The sequence below is a fragment of the Falco punctatus genome (genome assembly GCF_963210335.1).
Source record: "Falco punctatus genome assembly, chromosome: 7".
In the NCBI taxonomy this organism is placed as follows: domain Eukaryota; kingdom Metazoa; phylum Chordata; class Aves; order Falconiformes; family Falconidae; genus Falco; species Falco punctatus.
Window position 1 is genome coordinate 13109366 of NC_137587.1, and position 19186 is coordinate 13128551.

Below are 19186 nucleotides of genomic sequence, written 5' to 3' on the forward strand. Positions count from 1 at the left end.
CTCAAGCCTCCAGATTAACTGTCCACATTCAGCTACTTTGGGGAAGAGTATATGTATTTACAAAACATATTGCCCTCAGTAATGATGAGTAAAACCAGCTGTGTAACAAAACTGAAAGCAACACATTTCCTACTGTTGAACGCTGTCTCACTTATAATTGTACCAGTCATGAATCTGCCTCAACAGCAAACAAAACTGTATTAAATCTGTAGTGTCTCTACATTTGCTCATGTTCTGACTCAGGTAAGCAGGCTTGCTCTTCATAGTAAGATTCTCCTCATTACTCCATACTTTTTCATGTCTTCATATACAGACCTTAGTGAAACACTTAGGTCCATACAGAAATGGCCAGGCAGTATTCTACAACCAAGGTATTCAGCTGGAGTCAGAATCAGCAAAGATGTTCACCAAGAAACAAGTAGTGTCGTCACAACTCCATTATTAACGAGTGTTTCCCAGGACAAACAATGCTGTGAGAAGTGTGTGGAATAGACAGTAACAGGAACTTTTAAAAAAATAATGTTTAAAACCCAGCATGATTTGCATTCTCATTATTAGAAAAACTAAAAAAACCTGCACTGTATGCTTCACAGCAGGTCATCTCTCTATTAATACTGTCAAAAGTTGATCCTTTTCCCCCAATATGTTTGCCCTCATTTTTAACTCTTGCAAGTGACTTGATTATCACTAGAATTTCTCAAGCTAGATCTAACAAAATACATTATTATTATTAGTAAAGGCACAATATTTCAACCAAATATATCTTATATTTGCTCCTTATAAACTGTTCTTTGATAGTCCCTGAAGTCGCAAGTTAAAATGCATGGCTCACCAGCTCTCTTCACATCTCCAATTCTGACACTAGCCAGACATCAGCTGTCCCGCCCTCTTTCCCATCCTCTTGCTAACTCATACCTTCCGAGTTTGCCTGATGAGAGCACAGCAAGCACAGGAGACCACTATTTTCACACTGTAAAATGCATCACAAGTAAATAAAGCATCATTCTAATGCTCATTTACAGTCATCTGCTTTGGGATTTGCAGTAGAAAAAAACCTCAACAAACGTACACAGACCATACTGAAAAAAAGCATATATGATGCAGTATAAACTAACTAATTAAGACATAGGAGCTCCATTCCAGCTTGTGCCAGACGAGACCATCGCACCCATCCCTATGAAAAGCAGTAAGATCTCATTATATTTACTACTCCATACTTTATGAAGTATAAAGGACTAAAACCTACAATAAATACAGACACCACTACAAGATTAGTGGTTGGCATTTTTCTTGCTGCATTTTTAAAATATAAACTACACAGAGAGAACAGAGCCAGAGACCACTCCCTAATTCCTAGTGGACATATTGATCAATTAAAATGACATGTGTCTGGTCTTTTCTTTCCTTCTAATAGCAAGCAGCTGAAAGACTGAGTCTTTTAAACATGCAAAATCAAACAATTAGTGTTGTATACCATCCAGCAAGATTAACTTGAAGTTAAGCAAAATTAGCCTGGCCTCCAGAAACCAGACCTTAATGCGATATAAACAAATATTAGATATTTTAAAGAATTACTGAATATTATAAACATGTTTTTAGACAGCTTGCTAAATGTAAGAAATATGTATTTTATTCCTACGATAGAGGTAGAAGCTTTAAAATTATTACTATTATTTTTTTCCATAGCAAACCCCCTCAGAATGCATGAATCTTTGACTACACCTTTTACTGCAGTTGCAGCAGAAAAAAAAAAGAAGCTTGTTTTCCTTCCAGTAAAAGATAGATCTAAAATTCAATAAATTCATATTACTATTTAAAAAAACAGACTAAAAGCAAGTCAAACAGTGGGAAAGCTAAAAGCCACGTTACTTTAAAAATATCTGATTATTGTTTGACAATTCTGTCAATGTTTTCCTTTTTTTAAGAATACCAACAGAAATAGGACAGTACTGAACCATATTTAAAATCAATATTGTTCCAGTTGCTTGTTCAGCACTGGTTCACAGTATTTTCTGTACTATCATGTTATGGAAGGCCAATGAAAGTAAATAGGTGATATTCATGCTATTGAAATAAAATAGGTTAAAAGAAGAGCTCCACATAATAAGAATGCTTAAATAAAGAGACAGGGAAAGGAACAAGCTATGTTTGTGGCATTAAAAGTGAAAACAGCTATTCTTTCCATTTAAGCAAATCAGACTGTAGCAACTTTAATTGGATTGTGAAATTTAAATATATTCTTAGCAAATCTTTAGGGTATTATCACAAACACAAAGACAAGTCTAAACATTCAGACTGAATGCATTTTCTGTAGGCCTTTGTCTTAACCTGTCTGCCTGAAAAATAATATTTAGGCATGCAGCATCTTTCTTCAAAATGATTTTCACAAGGCAAAATCCACACATTCTTATATTAGGAAAACATTATAAACAGGAAAAAACAATGGTGCAATTAAGAACAGAACAACATTTTGCACTTACCATGTCCTGTTCAAATCATCCTCTTTTGATGTTTACGGCACATCTGTAAGATGCAATACTAGGAGGTGCCTTGTGTGACCTGCTGCATGATGCTGTGACATCAGTTCAGATGATGCAGCTCATTATGGGAAAGACTGCTGTTGCTATGGCAACCGAGATGTGATACGAATCCTTACTGCATTTCCAGGGGAGCCCGAGACAATACGGAAGCCCTTTAAAGACACAGACAAAACACAAACAGGCTTTTAAAGTACTGTGCCATAGGTTTCAGAGCCCACATTCAAGTACATGTCTTTTATTAAGGAATATTTTAGACAAATTATTCCTGCATGGTGATACAGAATGCCGATGTATGAGCTATAAATAATTTTTATATTTAAAACTTAGTATCATGTGTGTCAATTTAAGAACAAATTTTATAAGTCACATTTGGTTATCGTGTAAGGGAACCTTACTTAAAATGAACAGTCAGTAGTATGATTTTACCACTAGGTCTGTACAGACAACAGTTATTGAACAGTATTTTAAGAAATATACATTTTCACCCTGCCCCACCCTGCTCCTACATCCAATCTGTCATTTAGAAGAAAAATCTTGTTGCTAGGGAAAAATGCTTGATACTTCAAAATGAGCAGATTTCACACTGTTGAATGAATGACAATGAGTTTAAAAAAAAAAAAAGCGGGGGGGGGGTGGTGTGGTTATTCACAAGAGGGTAAAGAAGTTTCTAGCCAACCAACTAAAAATCTCCTTATCATTTTTCAACTGTAGGGCAACCTGCACTACCATCTGCATGCTGAGTAGCCTGGCTTTCATCTGCCTATCAGACAGATGGATGAGTGAGGACTTTGGAAGCTGTGGGCCACGTTGCTGCTAGCCTCTACTGCCCAGGTAGAAAGGGAAGGCCAGAAGGGACAGCCCCTCCCCATAATCTAACTCAGGGGCTGGGATTGGTGAGGCTGAGCCTGTAGATGTTATCTTTGGCACTGGGAACCTGCTTGCATCCTCTGTTCACAGTAGTGATGAGAGAAGCAAAGGCTATGTGAACAAGTACCAAAAGGAGCTGTCTGGAAATTAAAATTCACAACCAAAGAAGAACCAGCACATTTTTGGCCACTCGCCAGTTCTATTTGGATGAGAAAAGTTGCTGGCAAAACCTGCTTTCCCTAGCCATGAAAATCCCTTTCTACACAGTAGGTAAAAAAAAAAAAAAAAAAAAAAAAAAAAAAGAAAAAAAGTACACAAAAGGCTGGACCCTAAACACTTGATATGCTGAAGCCCAGAGTAAAGCAAAAGCCCAGCTTGAACCAAGAAGCCTCAATGCCTTGAAGACGTCCAACAAACATGGGTGCCACTTTCTGAAGCCCCTCATTCCATTAAACTTCAACCTGTGAGTCAAAATTTTGATTTCAGAGGAAACCACAGGAAATAATTATATGCTTTTACCCATCATCCACTTTTGAAAGAAAAGTTACATTCGTACCTTTTGATTAATAGATTAAATACAAAGCATCTCCATAAATCTAGGAAATGTCATAGCCTTTCTAATTAGTGCTGTCTTGACACTCCATGTTTTCATTTTTGACTGTTTCTCTCTTCTAACATTAATCCTATGTAATTCCAAACAACACAATAAAGCTCTCAAACTGACTCAATAACAAATCCAGTCCAGTGGCCTATAGTAGAGTGTTAGTCCCAAAAGAGCTATAGCTCTAGATTTTTGAACGTTTAAAACTTTCTTAGGTCTCTGAAGATATGAGTCACAATTTTGGTGAGGACTACATGATCGAAACATGATTTGGGTTGGACTGACATGAAAGCTAAGGAATGTCATTGCAACTTAGCAAAGTTTGCAGCATGCTAAATGCCACACCGTTCAAATGATATGAGTTTCTGAAAGTTTTCATTAAAGGAATATTTCTCTTTTGCTAATTATTATTTGATATAATTTTTACTACCCTGACTGCTATGGGAATAGAGTTGAATGGAGACAATGATCTTTTGTTTTTCTTAGGAAAAGTAGGACATCCAGGATCATCATTATGGCAAGCCAGGAGTCAATCTAGTTGATATGAGGGCTCTGTCTCATGTCTGTCAGCTTGGTGCTTGTTCCTGAACACTGGGAAAGTGCAACTGGTGGGACAGGCACATCAGGAAAGCCCACCCTGGGCTTGCCCCACCACAGTGTAGTAGCCAGCCCCACCAGGCATCCCTCTCCAGGCTTATGCTCCACAGTCTCCAGAACATATTTGGCTGTGTGTGACCTCCGTGTAAGCTCTTCTTGCAGTCGTGAAGTAGAAGCATGGCTAACATGGACACAGAGAAATATAGGGAGGGGAGGGAGGTCAGGCAGGAGCAGGGGAATTATCAGGCTATTTTTACAAAGACCTCTGCCGGTTTACTGTTAACTACAGACTGTATGAGTCTGTTTATTCACATATGCAAATGATAAGTAAATGAAGACAAAATTATAGTGATTTTCCTGACTTCTGAGTGTTTAGTATTTTTTAAATACCAGTCTGTTGCTGGTATTTCTCCAGAAATGTTTATTATGAGCCAGGGCATATGTCAGATCGCATGCAAAACAGCTATACCAGGAACGTCCCAGGAAGGGTGTAAACTAAAGATTTGTCACATAGGTGTTATGAATTTTGCTATAGTGACTTTACATGGAGGACTGCAACCACTAGATGCTAAAAGGAAGTTCTACCTTATGACTACAAAAGGTAGCACTCTCAAGCTTTGCAAGCCCGTAATTAAAACTGCAGATCTAGAGGAAGAGAACTGTGCGTAGCTGCTCCAGTTGCCTTTTTTTCCCCCTTTGGCAGGGTGTAGAAATGAAGCCTTTGTTTTAAGACAGCTGCAGTTATTCACCGAACCCAGAACTGACATATCTTTTAAATCTAAGCCTTAAAGTTGCTTTCCATTTGCATTCCTTCCAGTTCACTGGAACAGAAGATGGAAAGAGAGAGAGAGTGCACCCAACCCATTCTATCACCACATAAACACCTTGATCATTTTGAAGTATCACCAGTAGGTTTCCAAGCCAAAAGCACAGGGCTTTGATTATACCTTTTTCCTACCAAAACAGAAATATTTCATCCTACTTTCAACCATCATAACGCAGGTCATTGCTGGCCATAGATTTCTTACTCTAAATCCTTATTTTAGTCACATTCTTCCTCTCCAACACAAGCTGTAGTGTCTTTCCCTTTCCTCACATTGGGATTCCCCCCCATTGTTTTGAAGGGAACAAATTTTATTGATGTTCTGTATTGAGTCTAGCTGAGCCTCACAGCAGTCCTTATAGTGCTGTGCTTTGTACTGGTAATACACTAGTGTTTTGAGCACTGCTGAGCCTGAGCCATGCTCACACATCAGGGCTGTCTCTCCAACATTCCCCCACCACCACCAGTAGGCTGAGGGTGGGCAAGATCTTGGAAAAGGGCATAGCCAGGACAGCTGACCCAAACTGACCAAAGGGATATTCCATACCATATGATATCTGCTCAGATATAAAAGCTAAAAGAAGGGGGTGTGGGTGGGGGCATTTGTTATTTATGATGTTTTCCAGAGCAGCCACTACAAGTACCGAAGCACTGCTTCCCATGAAGTGATTAAATATCACCTGCTGTTGGTAGAGAATGACATCTTTTTTTTCCTTTGCTTGCAAGTGCACAACCTTAGCTATTGCTTCACTAAACTGCCTTTACCTTGACCCACAAGGTGTTTTTCATCTTATTTTCTCCCCCCCATTCTGCTGAGGAGGGGAGTGATAGACCTGCTTGGTGGGCACACAGTGCCCAGCCAGGCTCAACCCACCACAAGGTCATCTGAAGGGAAAAGTGTTTCGCCTACCCTACTGCCATTATTTTTCCTTACAATCAGTTTATGTGGATAACTAACATTTGCACAATCCACAGAGGTTTTCAATGAGCAAGTCTTTGCCATGTAAGCAGGCACTGCCTTAACTTTAAAAAGTTCTGTTTCCCCTCAATAAGACCAGTAATAAGCCAAGGACTAACCGTGACATGATTTACTTTCCATTTAATTATGTTCAAGAAAATGAGTTAGGAGCAAACTCACAAACACAGCTAAACAAAGTAAAATGCCATTGCAGACCTTTTCTCTGCAAAATCCAGATGTTTCCTTTTATGTTGTTTCCCCTCTCTGAATGAAGGAAAGCAGTTGCTTACCAGTTGCCAGCTACACTACCCAAATAGCCAAGAAAGAAAGGGGGAAGTACATGGAAGGACCAAAGGAAATGAGAATTCCATATTCTGAATTACTTGTCAGATAAATCAGAAGCAGGCTTTAAATTAAAAATAAAATGCAAAATCACAATTACCGAATGCCAGTGCACAACACATCAGCAATGTGTAATGGCACTCAACAAAGGAAGCCATGATTCTCATGCAAGATTTTGCAATCCAGTTCAAGAACCCATGTCCCAGATTTTGGATGGAGTGCCTTAACTAAACAGCTATATATCAGGGTTTCCATTCCACCACTGACCTTGTCAGAAGGAAAGGCTAGGTCACACATATTGATAAGAACTCTATCCCTTTTCTCTAAAAGGAAAGGGTTATAAATCGAGGTCTTATTGAATCTACTGTATTGAATCCATCAGCTGAATGTTGAAGGTCAGAGATATGCATAGTCTGCTTTGACTAAACTCATTAAACACCTATGTCTACCTACAGTGTAGGTAGGGGATATTGTCCACTCTGTCATCAAGGTCATCTGATCGGACAAGGGAGAATGACTTTCAAGTGAAAGAGGATAAATTTAGATCATATATTAGGAAGAAATTCTGTACTGTGAGGGTGGTGAGGCACTGGCACAGGTTGCCCAGAGAAGCTGTGGGTGCCCCATCCCTGAAAGTGCTCAAGGCCAGTTTGGATGCAGCTGGGAGCAACCTGGTCTAGTGGAAGATGTCCCTGCCCATGGGTGATCTTTAAGGTTCCTTCTAACCCAAATTGTTATATGATTCTATGAAGCTGACTACTGTCACTGATTGACTTCTATACCATACTTGGCCAACATGTTCTAAAACATTCTATCTTCCTTCACCCACCTCAGCCCCCTCCAGTCAATCTGTGATGCTCCTCCCCACTTGTTTCACATATTTACTATGTATTGCATTTTAGGAACAACAGGATAATGGCATAAACGTAGTACACACAAATGACTGAAAAATCCATGGGAAAAGCTGAATAACCATTTTGGCTTCATGCTGCTGGATTTACAGCTATTTGCTCTGAAACTGGGTAGTTTAAAGTTAGCTCAGGCATTCCAGTATTAGGCTAAACTTCTAGTTTAGTTTAAAGCTAAGTCACCTCCTGTACACACATACCCACAGAGGGTAAAACACAGCATGGTTCCCCATACTAGTTAAAGCAGGGACCTATTTTTAGCATCTGAAAGCAACAGTCATTTTATTAAAAAAGTAATAATGAAAAAAAGATTGTTGTTATCTTAACAGGCTCAATGCTTTCAAGAGCATCTTGTTACAGCAGTTACAAGGCTGCTTTAATCTTTCGTATTTTCCTTTTAAAAACATAGTTCAACATTAAGTGGACTCCAAGTTAGTACTTAAACACAGTAGGATGGAAAAAAGTCTGGCTATTATTGTAATAGAATATGGGTAAAAGAAACCACACACGCAACAAAAAAACACAACAGGAGGAACACAGCAAGAAATATCAGATAACTTATGGTGACCACAGGTTGCTGCAAGGTACTAAAACCCACTACATAGCAGAAATAATCAGCACTAGTAGAAAACAACTCATTATATCTTTAAGTAGATGCTATACACTAGTTTGATAGCCCTGAAGAAAGACTATACAGAAAAAATGCTGAACAGGCCCATCAACACCTTACAAGCCCTACTTGGCATATTACCACCTCATACTAGCTAGTTTGTGTAGCAGGTACTTTTATAAGCAGAATAAAAAAAATTACATTCCAATAATTGACCCATTTGTTGAAATGACCCAGGTACTGGGAGACAGTAAATCTGTTTATTTTATTATCTTAAAAAAAAAAAAAAAAAAAAACAACAAACAAACAAAAAAACCCCAAACAAACAAAAAAAACCCCAACACACCACCAAAACCACACCACAAATTTAAAAAAGGCTGTGGCTGCTTCTTTTTTTTTTTCACCTTGGCTGTTGGTATCAAACAACAATCGATGTCATTCCCTAACAAGTGAACAGGATGCAAGCTGGAGCAGGGCTGTACATACCCTCCTCGGGACACACCACTACAGCTCTTTTGGGAAGTCTGTGCGAGGGCTTACTAGCAGAGTACATACACACTGTAGAAGCCAACTCACCAAACTTTTTGCACACAACACAAGTTTACTCACTCCATGCTATAAACTGTAACTGCTTACATTTACTATCCAAAGATAAGTATATTTAGTTACATTATTATTATGGCTAGAATATTTTGTTACGAACTTACTTATTCAGAAACCCTACAATGTGGGCACGAATAATGTATCTTTAAATACTTTATTTCATATATTGAAAATACAATCACTATTTATTATGTTTATTACTTCTAAATTAAATTTTATATTACAAACATCCTCACATCTGAAAAGGCATTAACTATCTTTTGGGCCTTGGACACGTATCTTCTGCCTAGCAGAGCTGAGGTACTATTATCTCACTTGCTGCCTCTCCATGTCCAGAAGGTAGCTCTGGCTACAGTTTATAGTCTGAATGAATCTTTTGGGCTTTAGAGATCATAAAAAGAGTTGAACAAGTGTGACGTTACCCCCAGACTGAAGCACAGCATAAATTTAACAACCCAGCAAATCCAGACCTCCCGCAGATAGCACTGCTCTGAAACCAAGTTCTCCTGACGGAGGCGGCACACTGGAGCCGCAGGCCTGCCCTCCCTTTGCCTGCCCACATGAACTCAGCACCCAATTCAAACCCAAACCCATGACAGAAACAGCTTTTCCCACCGGCAAAAAAAATCAAAATTATCAACAGCTATCCCCCCTCCCCATTGCACCAAAGCCAGAATCCTTACCGACCTGTTGCCACAAGCACAGCCTCTCCCAGCCACCACCAGCTGAAATGGCCAACACCTGGGCTGCCAGGCCCGGCAGGGCCCTCCCTGCCCCCTCAGCTTCCACCCGTCGTATGTGGGCTCCCAGACACACAGATGCTAAATTTAGTCGTCAGGGCAGGGCTGGGGCCAATAAAGCTTTTTGCAGCTCTCCCAATTTCATCAAGGCCCCTGAATCTAAAAGCCGACCCCAGAGCACAGGCTGAGTAGATTTCCCACTCAAGAGCAGCTGCTGGCCCACGATGGGTCTGGTGACCTACAGGCAATGCTCTCGCTGGGCTTTGCCCTTGTTTTACCACAATTTCCTTCCAAGTGAAGTTGTTGGGAGTTGAAGAAGACAAGGCCAAAGCTGTGTCAGGGCACAAAGACTGAATGGCCCTCTGATTTTTGAACACATTTTCTTTAAACAGTTAGGGAGCTCAGAATGCTCACGGGACAGCGCAAAACAGCTTACCTCAAGTCTCGGCCACAGAGCAGATTTACCTGCCCTTTGGTATGGCTAGCTGGCCAATATGCAAAACAAACGGAGGGACCGAAATCTGAGTCAAACAAGGTTAAAATCTGAAAATCTGGGCACAGTGTGCCTGCTGCCACTCAGAGAAGGCCCCTTACCCCAGGGCCAGGCGTGCCAGCCATCTTCACCAGCAACACTCAGTCTTGTTGCAGCACTGTGGTCCCCTGAGACAACCGGGGCCAAAACACCAAGAGGCAGCACTGTCTCCACAACACATGGAATGTAATGGTCCCCTCAGATCCAGAAAAGAGGCCAAGACTATGTCAAGCCACTCAGGTGCTTTTCAAAAGGAAGACTAGATCTAAACTGGTTGATCCTCATATGTGTGCTTAAACTAGCTTTCTGGTTCAAAGCAAAAGCACATTTTCAAAGCAACTCTCCCAACCATCTACACTGATTGTACTTGCATTCAAATCACTGAGCAGTCTCTGAGGACACAAACTGCATTCCTTTCTCACAAGACTAAACCAGAAGATGAACTCCATGAGTGCACCCGATGCACTGCAACTGCTAAGGAGTATTTAATCCTGGGAACTAGATGGGGTCTAGTCTGCAGTGAAAACTCCTGCAATGCTTCTAATGTAGTTGTTTGGCCCCCAGAACCAGCTGTGTTGCTTCACAGCTGTGCTCTCACTGAGAGGCAGAGCTTGCTTGGGTGGGCACTGCCACTGAGGCAGGGCCATGAGACCAGGCTGGCCCTGTGGGTTCCCTGCAACACACCTTCACTGGTCACAGCTTCAGGAACAGCTGGCTCTGAACCAGCATTATTAGCTCTGTGCTGCATTGGAAAGACTGCATAGCCTCAAAATCTGGCTTCTCTCTGAAGACAGTACAGCTGCATTCACACAGCACAGCATCTGATCTAGTAAGTCCTAGTAGACCTGGGCTGGCTCTGCATCATTGCCTCTTCTCCTTCCAGTCTTACAAGAAAACCACATCTTCTCCCCACCCTCCTCCTCCTCTAGGCTTTCCCTATGCCACAGCCCATCTCTCCACCCCTCTCCTTTGCTTGCATCCTCCCCAAACAAATTACCTGTATCACTCAACCTCCATGTGCTCTCAGTCTTCAAAATTTCTCAAAACCAATTCATGTATGTTGGGAGAACTTTTCAGGTGTTGCTGGCCACAGTCTCTGATTATTGCATTCTCACTTGGTGTGGTTGAGTCTCCACAGTCCTTGGTACTGGTCTGACACTGCCCCACGCCTTTGTAGCTCCTGTAGGTGTCTAGCTGGGCCTTTACCTGCCACTGGGAAGAATCATGCATCTGTGCTTTGGATGGCAAATGGAAAAGGGATCTTACTATTGCAAGACTGAATTCAGCAATTTTCCTATAAAATTGACAAATAAAATTTGTCAAATGCAGCTGAGCTGATCCAGTTGTTCACTGTCCACCAAAAAAAAAAAAAGATAAATCTTAATCCTTCCTTCCTAGAGCCTTCTTAACTTTCCAGGTGTGCAGTTTCACCCCTTCCCTCATACCAATGAAACTTGCGAGATACTTTCATCAGCCCATTTAACACACTAGTTCAGAAAGAAAATGATACAATTTTTGCTGGGTTTATTTCCTGCTAAATTAGTAAAATAAATTGACTGACAGAGGGTAAACAGTCGAGTCTGTGCCACTCCCACTTCTAGGAGAAGTAAGCTAAGAGATGGTTTCACCTCTCTCCAAACTGCTCATTTCCTTTGATGTATTTTTTCTGGGCTTGGTGGGGAAGGGCTCATGCCTCAGAGAGTGCTTGATGCTGGATCAGGGCTGGCAACGACAGAAGACAGCCTGACACTTACTTCAGTGTGGTTATGTAATGCTTGTATGTATTGCTGCTCTTATGAGCTCGTCCTCCCCATCACTTGTGCTGCTTACACCTCCAATTGATCCAACATCATCAGAGCATCAATGTCCCTTTCCTCTGTGTCCTTCTTTTCATACTGTGCTTATATTTAGTTTACCTTTTCTGTGGGTTTAGTGAAATACTTGTCCATCCTCCAACTACGGCATACAAACAGCGCTGTATTTGTTCCACTCAGAGACCATGTTTACGGTAATCTAGAAGATGCCATCTCATTCCCTGTATAAGGTAGGTCAACTTTATGTGGCATGCTGCTCCTCCATCCTGTTTTATTTTCATTCAGTGGACAGCCATAGGCTGTCATACATTGTATGAATTCAAAAGACAGAATGATTAAATTTCCTTGTGAACTTTTCTATGTTACCCTTCACTGGGGTACCTGAAAGCTTCACAAAACCAAGCTCCTCCTTGTTCACAAAATCCCTATAATGGGAGAGGTCTTAACCCTGCTTTAAGGAAGATAAAAAAAGACACATGAAGATTAAAAACAAAAGTATGACTAATTTTGTGTGCCTGATCTAAGATTTGACTTTTCAAGAGCACATGGCTTCCTATAGCATGTTTTCTATTCAAATCACAGCTGCTGTTGATTTCAGTTTCAGCTGTGAGCACTCAGCAAGCCAGTTCCCAGGGTTTCAAGTCAGGGCTAAGGAAAACAAGGAAACAAGTATCAATGTGACAGAAGTTTAGGTTAAATAAATTGACCAACATCATACAGCAGCTCTGTAGAAGAGTCAGAAACACAGGCAAGAGCCGTTCTGTACTCAATGGCCTAAATTATGCACTTTTTAAAAAACCCTCCTGTATTCACTTGCATGCTTTCAACTTATGCCACAGAGGACTGAAGAATAATACAAAAATCTTCTCCTGCCCTTTTTTGCTTTCATTCATTTATCACAGATCCTTCCCATGCAGGCATTTTGAGGGGAGGAAGTAGTAGGTGAGCATTATAATTACAGACTATATTAGAAAGCACTCGTGCAAGAGGGTCGGTTAAATGTTAATTATAATGTTGTCTGCCTTAGCAAAGTCAAGAGCCAGATCCTAACAGTGACCTAGAGAACAGCTTTTTTGAACAATACATGTAACTTTGTGTGTTTGATCCTACATGGGGTAGATCCGTATGTCTGGTTTACTTTAATATTAAAGTTTATGTTGTGTACGATGTAGGTAGGAAAATGTCAGTTTAACACAGGTACATGCATAGGAGGTACAAGCCCCAAAGAGCAGATGCAGATCTTGTCTGTCCATCAAGTGAAGCTAAATTCTAATGCTGTGAAATACTCAGGTGACTGACTTACTGTATAAGTGACTTTTTGTTAATAATCTTTGGTCTATCATTACATAATAAATCAGAATACATTTTCATATAAAGAATATTAGGTGATGAATGTATAGCACTACTGGCTGCCAGCAGACAAAGAGAATAATTGATCATTTTTCTAATGCGAGGTTAGTTAATACATAGCCGGTTATCTCAGTACCTTGAAAATTACAAAGTTATGCAGAGTTTGCGCTTCTACTTAAAGCTTTCCATTTGAATGTGCATTTCCCAGACAAGAAGATAATTATCAGCTTTTGATTAAAACAAAATCTAGATCTTACATGCCTCCTGAAAATGACCATAAAATAAATCGGTTTACTGATTGATTTGATTAGGTTACTTAATATTCTCTGTGTAAATCAGTTTTCTAGTTAATAAGAATATATGCTTTATTATATCTAGATATAAAGGAATAGAAATCAGTTATGCATGTGGATTTTTACAATATAGGAATACTTGAAAAGTCAAAAAAAGAAAAAAGAAAGCGTGCAAGAAAGAAGAAAACATGAAAATGCTTCAATTTCAAGACATCGTGAGAACGCAATAGCCCAAGCACAATGCTGCCCATCTGCCTCTTCAATGATAGCGAACTAAAAACTAAATGTGACAATAATGTTCTAAAAAAACAAAAGTGACATTTTACTTCTACACTGTGTAAAATGTTCTCATTTTTAAATATCTCCCTCTGTTCTGAACAGTGCTGGTGCCAGAGTCCCTATCTGACAACAGGACAAGCAGACAAGGCTGCAGTGCAGCATGGTCCCTTGCATGGGATTTTCACTGGGAGCTGAGGGCACTTGCAGTGAGTACCTGGCTCCCAGCATGCTGTGGGTGTCTCAGTGGTGTCATCAACAAGGCATCATACAAGTAAAATAGTTTTATTCCCCCAAAGGCCGGAGTTCACTTTAACAAAGGAAAACAAATGTCTGTATCCCTCTTCAACAGTCAGGCAGCAAAATGGCCATGGGCTTTAAACCCTATGGAGTATTTTTGCCTTAGGACTTCAAGATAACCCTTCTTGTCTCTCCATAGGCACAGCTCCAGAAATAATCCACTCAGTCATCATTTCATGGCTCAGTTACTGCCACCTTTTGGCATCTGACCTTGATAGGTTTAGACTGAAACTAAAACCATCTCTTCATTGACTGTTACTTTGCCTGTATTGCTCTCTGCATTCCTCTGCTTTCTCAGAAGTTTAAATTGTTTATTTGAATTTCAGTTCCTTTCCTAGCCCATCACCACTACACCAATCTTTTATCATTTCCATCTCCACATCAGCATCAGTTTAAGGCATGAAACTTCATCACCCTTAAAAACCTTCAAAATGGGTTGCTTACTAGCATTCATTTTTTTGGCAAAGCTCCTCATAAGCTTTGAAGAACTTTCTTCTCGATTTCAAAGAAACCTCTTCTTAAAAGTCCCTTATTTATTCTAGGCATTGCACAGGTCATAAGGCAGAAGTAACAAGGTCCCAGTAGCCCATGAAACTGATCGGTGCTAGACATGAAGTTGAAAAATGAAGTATTCTCATTAGACCAACGGACAAAGCTGGAAAATTAAACACTAGTCCTTCTTTGTAAACAGAAGCAAAGAATGTCAAAGATATGCACAAGCTGAGAATAAATGTTTTCAAAAAAAGCTCAGTTCAATATATGAGAGAAAATGAAGCTGGTACTTAAGAGTGGAAAAAGGTGCTGGAGAGAAGTGATACAGTGATTCTCTCCAATAGGAAAGAGAAAGATGGTTAAAATATCATACATGGTACAAGAAGGAATAGCTGGTGGCATGGAATAAAAATATAACACCAAATTAATATAACTTTGGAATAGCACATGGGACCTGTTTCAAAAAGTTATGATCAAAAGCTGTTCTGTAATATACTAAAACCGTGTCCTTTACTGGATCAACATCAGAAAGATACTACATAGACAGCTTCTTAAAGAGAAGCTATATGAGCAATGTAGGACGTAAACCTTTACAGGCAGGCTGGAGACTGACTATTTACAGACACCACTTTATAGGCATAGAAGAAACACATCATCTTTCAAAGAAGGCTACAGAAGGGCAAAAAGCCACTAAATAGCAAGGTAAAGAAGTTTTTAGTGGCAGAAAGACATGAATCAAACAGCAAAATATATGGCCAAATAAGGAATGTAAAAAAGACTATAAACCATGGCAGTTTAAATGTGAAAATGTGATGTCAGGGCCAAAAAGAAAAAAATAAATAAAAGAAAGAGTTTGAAGAGGAAAGCTTGCACAAGAATAAAACCAAAACAGGCTGTAACTTCTTTCTTGAACATAGCAGGAGCAGAAAGCTTGTCAAGAGTCTGTCAAGCTAGTAGATAACCTGGATATGCATGGAGTACTAATAAGCTAAGACCATAATAAAAAAAGCTAAATATATTTTTCACTTCTATGGTTACTATGGAAGAGATTTACAAAGTTTGTAGCCCAAAACTCTTTGCAGGGGAGTCACCAGATGGATATCAAAACTGAATTACTGAGAAGCTGATATGGAACAAAACAGACAGAACAAACCAACAGAACCACAGTCTTCAATCAGGAGTACAAAACAAACTCAAACATGAAATAACTAAGATACCAACAATGGTATGTTAACTCTCACTTTAAAACTGCCCTGATAACTCGAGTGTGTCATGTAGGAAATGGCACCAATTTTCAAAAGGATTTCACAGAGTATCTTGGAAATGACGAACAAGTTAATTTGGCATCTACACTGAGGAATAAGAATGTAAGAATTTGTGACAAACAATATAGCGAGGAACACTTGCCACGTATTTTAATACGGGAGCATGCACCTCACAGATGTATTGAGACTTTTCAGGGTGTAAGCAAGTATATGACGAAAATGACCAAAAATGGTCCAGAGGATACTATTCATGGGGTTTTCCAAAAGGTACTCAACCAAGTCTTTCACCATAGGCTTTCGAGGTTATTAAGCAGCCTGGAAACCAAAAGGAATTCTCAGATGAAATATTGGAAAGAGGTGGGAGGAAAAACCAGTTTCTCCAGTAAAGAGAGATTACCAGGGGACTTCTGCCAGAAGGTGAAAGTAGCATGTTAGGAATTCTAGGTTAATCAGTCCAGTAAAGATGAGAGCTGTCTCTGAAGAAGTGCACGAAGAGCTTACAAGAGTAAGTGACTATGCATTAAAATGGCAGATAAAATTCAATAGACATCAGTGTGAAGTAACGTACCTAAGAAAAATTATCGTAATTTTGCAAATACAGTGGTGGGTGCTGAGGTGTCCATTATGAGTCAGGGATGAGATCTTGCAGACTTCATAAATAATTCAATGCAAACCTGAGCTCAGTGCTGTAGCAATCAAAAAAGCCAAACACTTTACTTATTTCCTGACAGACTAGCACAAGCAAGCACTCATCCTACTGTAATAAAGGTATTTCAGCCCAAGTCAGTGTCTCTCTTACTGGAAGTGAGCTCACAGCCTGTCTGTCTCTCTTCCTTGGCATGGGAGTTCTGGTTGCTTTCCCCCTTTGCTCCACAAGCAGGAAGAACATATGCAACTCATAATTTCCTCATACAAATCTAATCTCTGCCAGTGTCTCTCCTTGAAAGTGCTCAAATACTCTACCAGCCATCCTGTTTGCAACATGCTGAGGGAATAATGCTGTTGGCAGTGCACTGAAGCTCCTGTGCTGGCTCCCAACAGCTACAATTGAGTGGCCTGTCATGTTCTCCAGTGAAGTTAAACCTTGAATGTATTTCCTGATGTCTGTTTAGAAACTCTCCCTATTAGACAGGTTATTTAAAAATATGTATCATTCATATTAGTGCAACTGGGAATAAAAGTATAGTTGGCTTAAATGGCTGTCACTCACCTTTTCCTAGATACTAATTGCTTACTGGTATTAGTAAGATTGCAAGAATATTTGACTCCTTAGATATTTGGTGATTTTTTTGTTCAAAATTCTTCATTTTACAAGGCATTATTTCAAATCTCTAATAGATTCAGTAGCATAACATGAAACTAACAACATGTTTGCCTCTTTAGCTCTTGTAACTTGTGCATTCTAGAGTAGGTCTCTAGACTCAACCACAGAGAAGACGGTGAAAGGGACAAAGATTACGTGTCTCCCTACCTGAAGGCAGTTATTTATTTGGTGCAGTAAGCTTTAAGCTTATTTTCAGTAATAATGCAAAGAGCTAACTTCAGCATCAATAAAGCAGCATAATTCAATGAACAATCCTCTAATAAGCTAGACTTCCCTATAAAACTTTATAGTTGCTCTGGGACATAGAAAGAGGGTTGCATATTTATTGCACGGTGTGTGAAAGTAAAATTGTTGTAAAATGAAAAGAGATAGAAATCCATAGGTTCCATGTCCTAGGGCAATTCGTGAAAATATTCAACTTCCTACATTTCAAAAAATATATTTTACAGATGTATTATTATTATAAGATATAGAAATAACTGAACATTATCCACAGGGCATTTTGGAAACTCTGAAAGAGGAGAGAGAATTACCCCAGGAATCCTGCCATAAGTTTTATGTCAGAATTTTGAGAAAGATATCCCAGAAATGCCTTTGGGCACATCACTGATATTATTTCCAGGCTAATTAAGGATATATGCTCTCTCCCAATGGAATGAGTGATGTGGTATGTTTAACCAGGTCTTGCCAGGAAAATGAAAATATGTGCCTATTTCAGTACATCATCTCTTCTTGGCAATATGCTTAGTCACCGTAGAAATTTGCACAAAAGCAAAAGGTTTGCATAGGAGCGTGTATGGCCTGAACCTGCAAAATGTTCTATCTGATATAGTTCAGCTTTTCATTCCACCTTTTCCATAACTACTCAGTCTCTGAAAGTAGTAACACTAATGTTCTTCTCTTTTCCCTCTTTTATGAAGTGACCAAAATAGGGGGGGGGAGAAAAGAAAAGAAAAAAAAAATCCATAAAAGCAGGTATGCTTGAATAATCACTGCAAAGCAAGAACAGACGTGTGTTTCACTAGCAGCAGATACAGCTCCACTGTAAAAGATAAGAACTGAATCCATCCCTTACACTGGGTCACGTCCCTCCGAGGTTTTATAGTTCATGGCTGCAGAAAAGGGATGAATCATAGACATGTTGGTTGGAAGGAACCTCTGGAGGTGTTTGGTCCAACCCATGGAATAACGTTGAACTATTGCCAGAACTAGACCAGATGAGCCAAGCTTTGTCTGGCTCAGTCTTGAAAACTTCCAAGGATGGAGCTTCCACACCCTCTCTGCATAACCTGCTCCAGTGCTACTCTACTCTCCTAGTGAAGAAGCTGGTTTGCTTTGGGTTTTTTTGTCTAGATGGGAGCAGAAAGTAGGAAAGTGATAGGACATCATAAAAAAACCCATACTATATACGCTGCCTATCCAAATGGCAGTGTCATAGTCTCTGTGACTTCATGTGAACTAGGAAATAGCAGTGGCAGCTTACAGCAGCAAAGAGCATATGAAGCATCGGTGCCATGACAGGACAGTGAGAAGCAACATGGCAGCTAACAGAGGGAGGAAGGAGTGAAATTTCTCTTCTGCCCTCCTTGCAAAGCTGCCCCTGCCCCTTCGATACACAGCCTACCACCCGCTGGGCTTGAAAACAGGCTGCCTCAATCAGGTAGGGTTACAAATAGCAGATGACGTAGAAAAGAGCCTGGTTCTGGACCCCCTGTGCTACGCTGGGGCATGCAGGGCTTCAACTGAAATGTCTCAAGCAACTGAAATCAGATTTAGGCGTCAGTGGCTGACCATTGGTGCTCTAAGGTGGAAATCAAAGTTTTCATAGACAGTTCTGAGAAGGAGGCATAATATAATAGCTTAAACCTTTGGCAGAACTAGAACACAATGGGGAGATGTGCATCTCTAAATTCACTCTTATTTCAAATATTTATCCACTTCTCTTTTCTAG

At 40.0% G+C, this 19186-nt stretch overlaps 1 protein-coding gene and 1 long non-coding RNA gene across 5 annotated transcripts in view; one reads left to right on the forward strand and one right to left on the reverse strand.

Annotated features, from left to right (window-relative positions):
* Positions 1-18169, reverse strand: part of AKAP6 (A-kinase anchoring protein 6) — a 351976-nt gene extending 333807 nt beyond the window's left edge. Inside the window, exon 1 of the mRNA XM_080397013.1 lies at positions 2481-18169. The gene's annotated coding sequence lies outside the window, so the exon portion shown is untranslated. The remainder of the gene's footprint in view (positions 1-2480) is intronic.
* LOC308067728 overlaps positions 1-19186 on the forward strand; it is an 84815-nt gene that overhangs the window by 26035 nt on the left and 39594 nt on the right. The window lies entirely within an intron of this gene.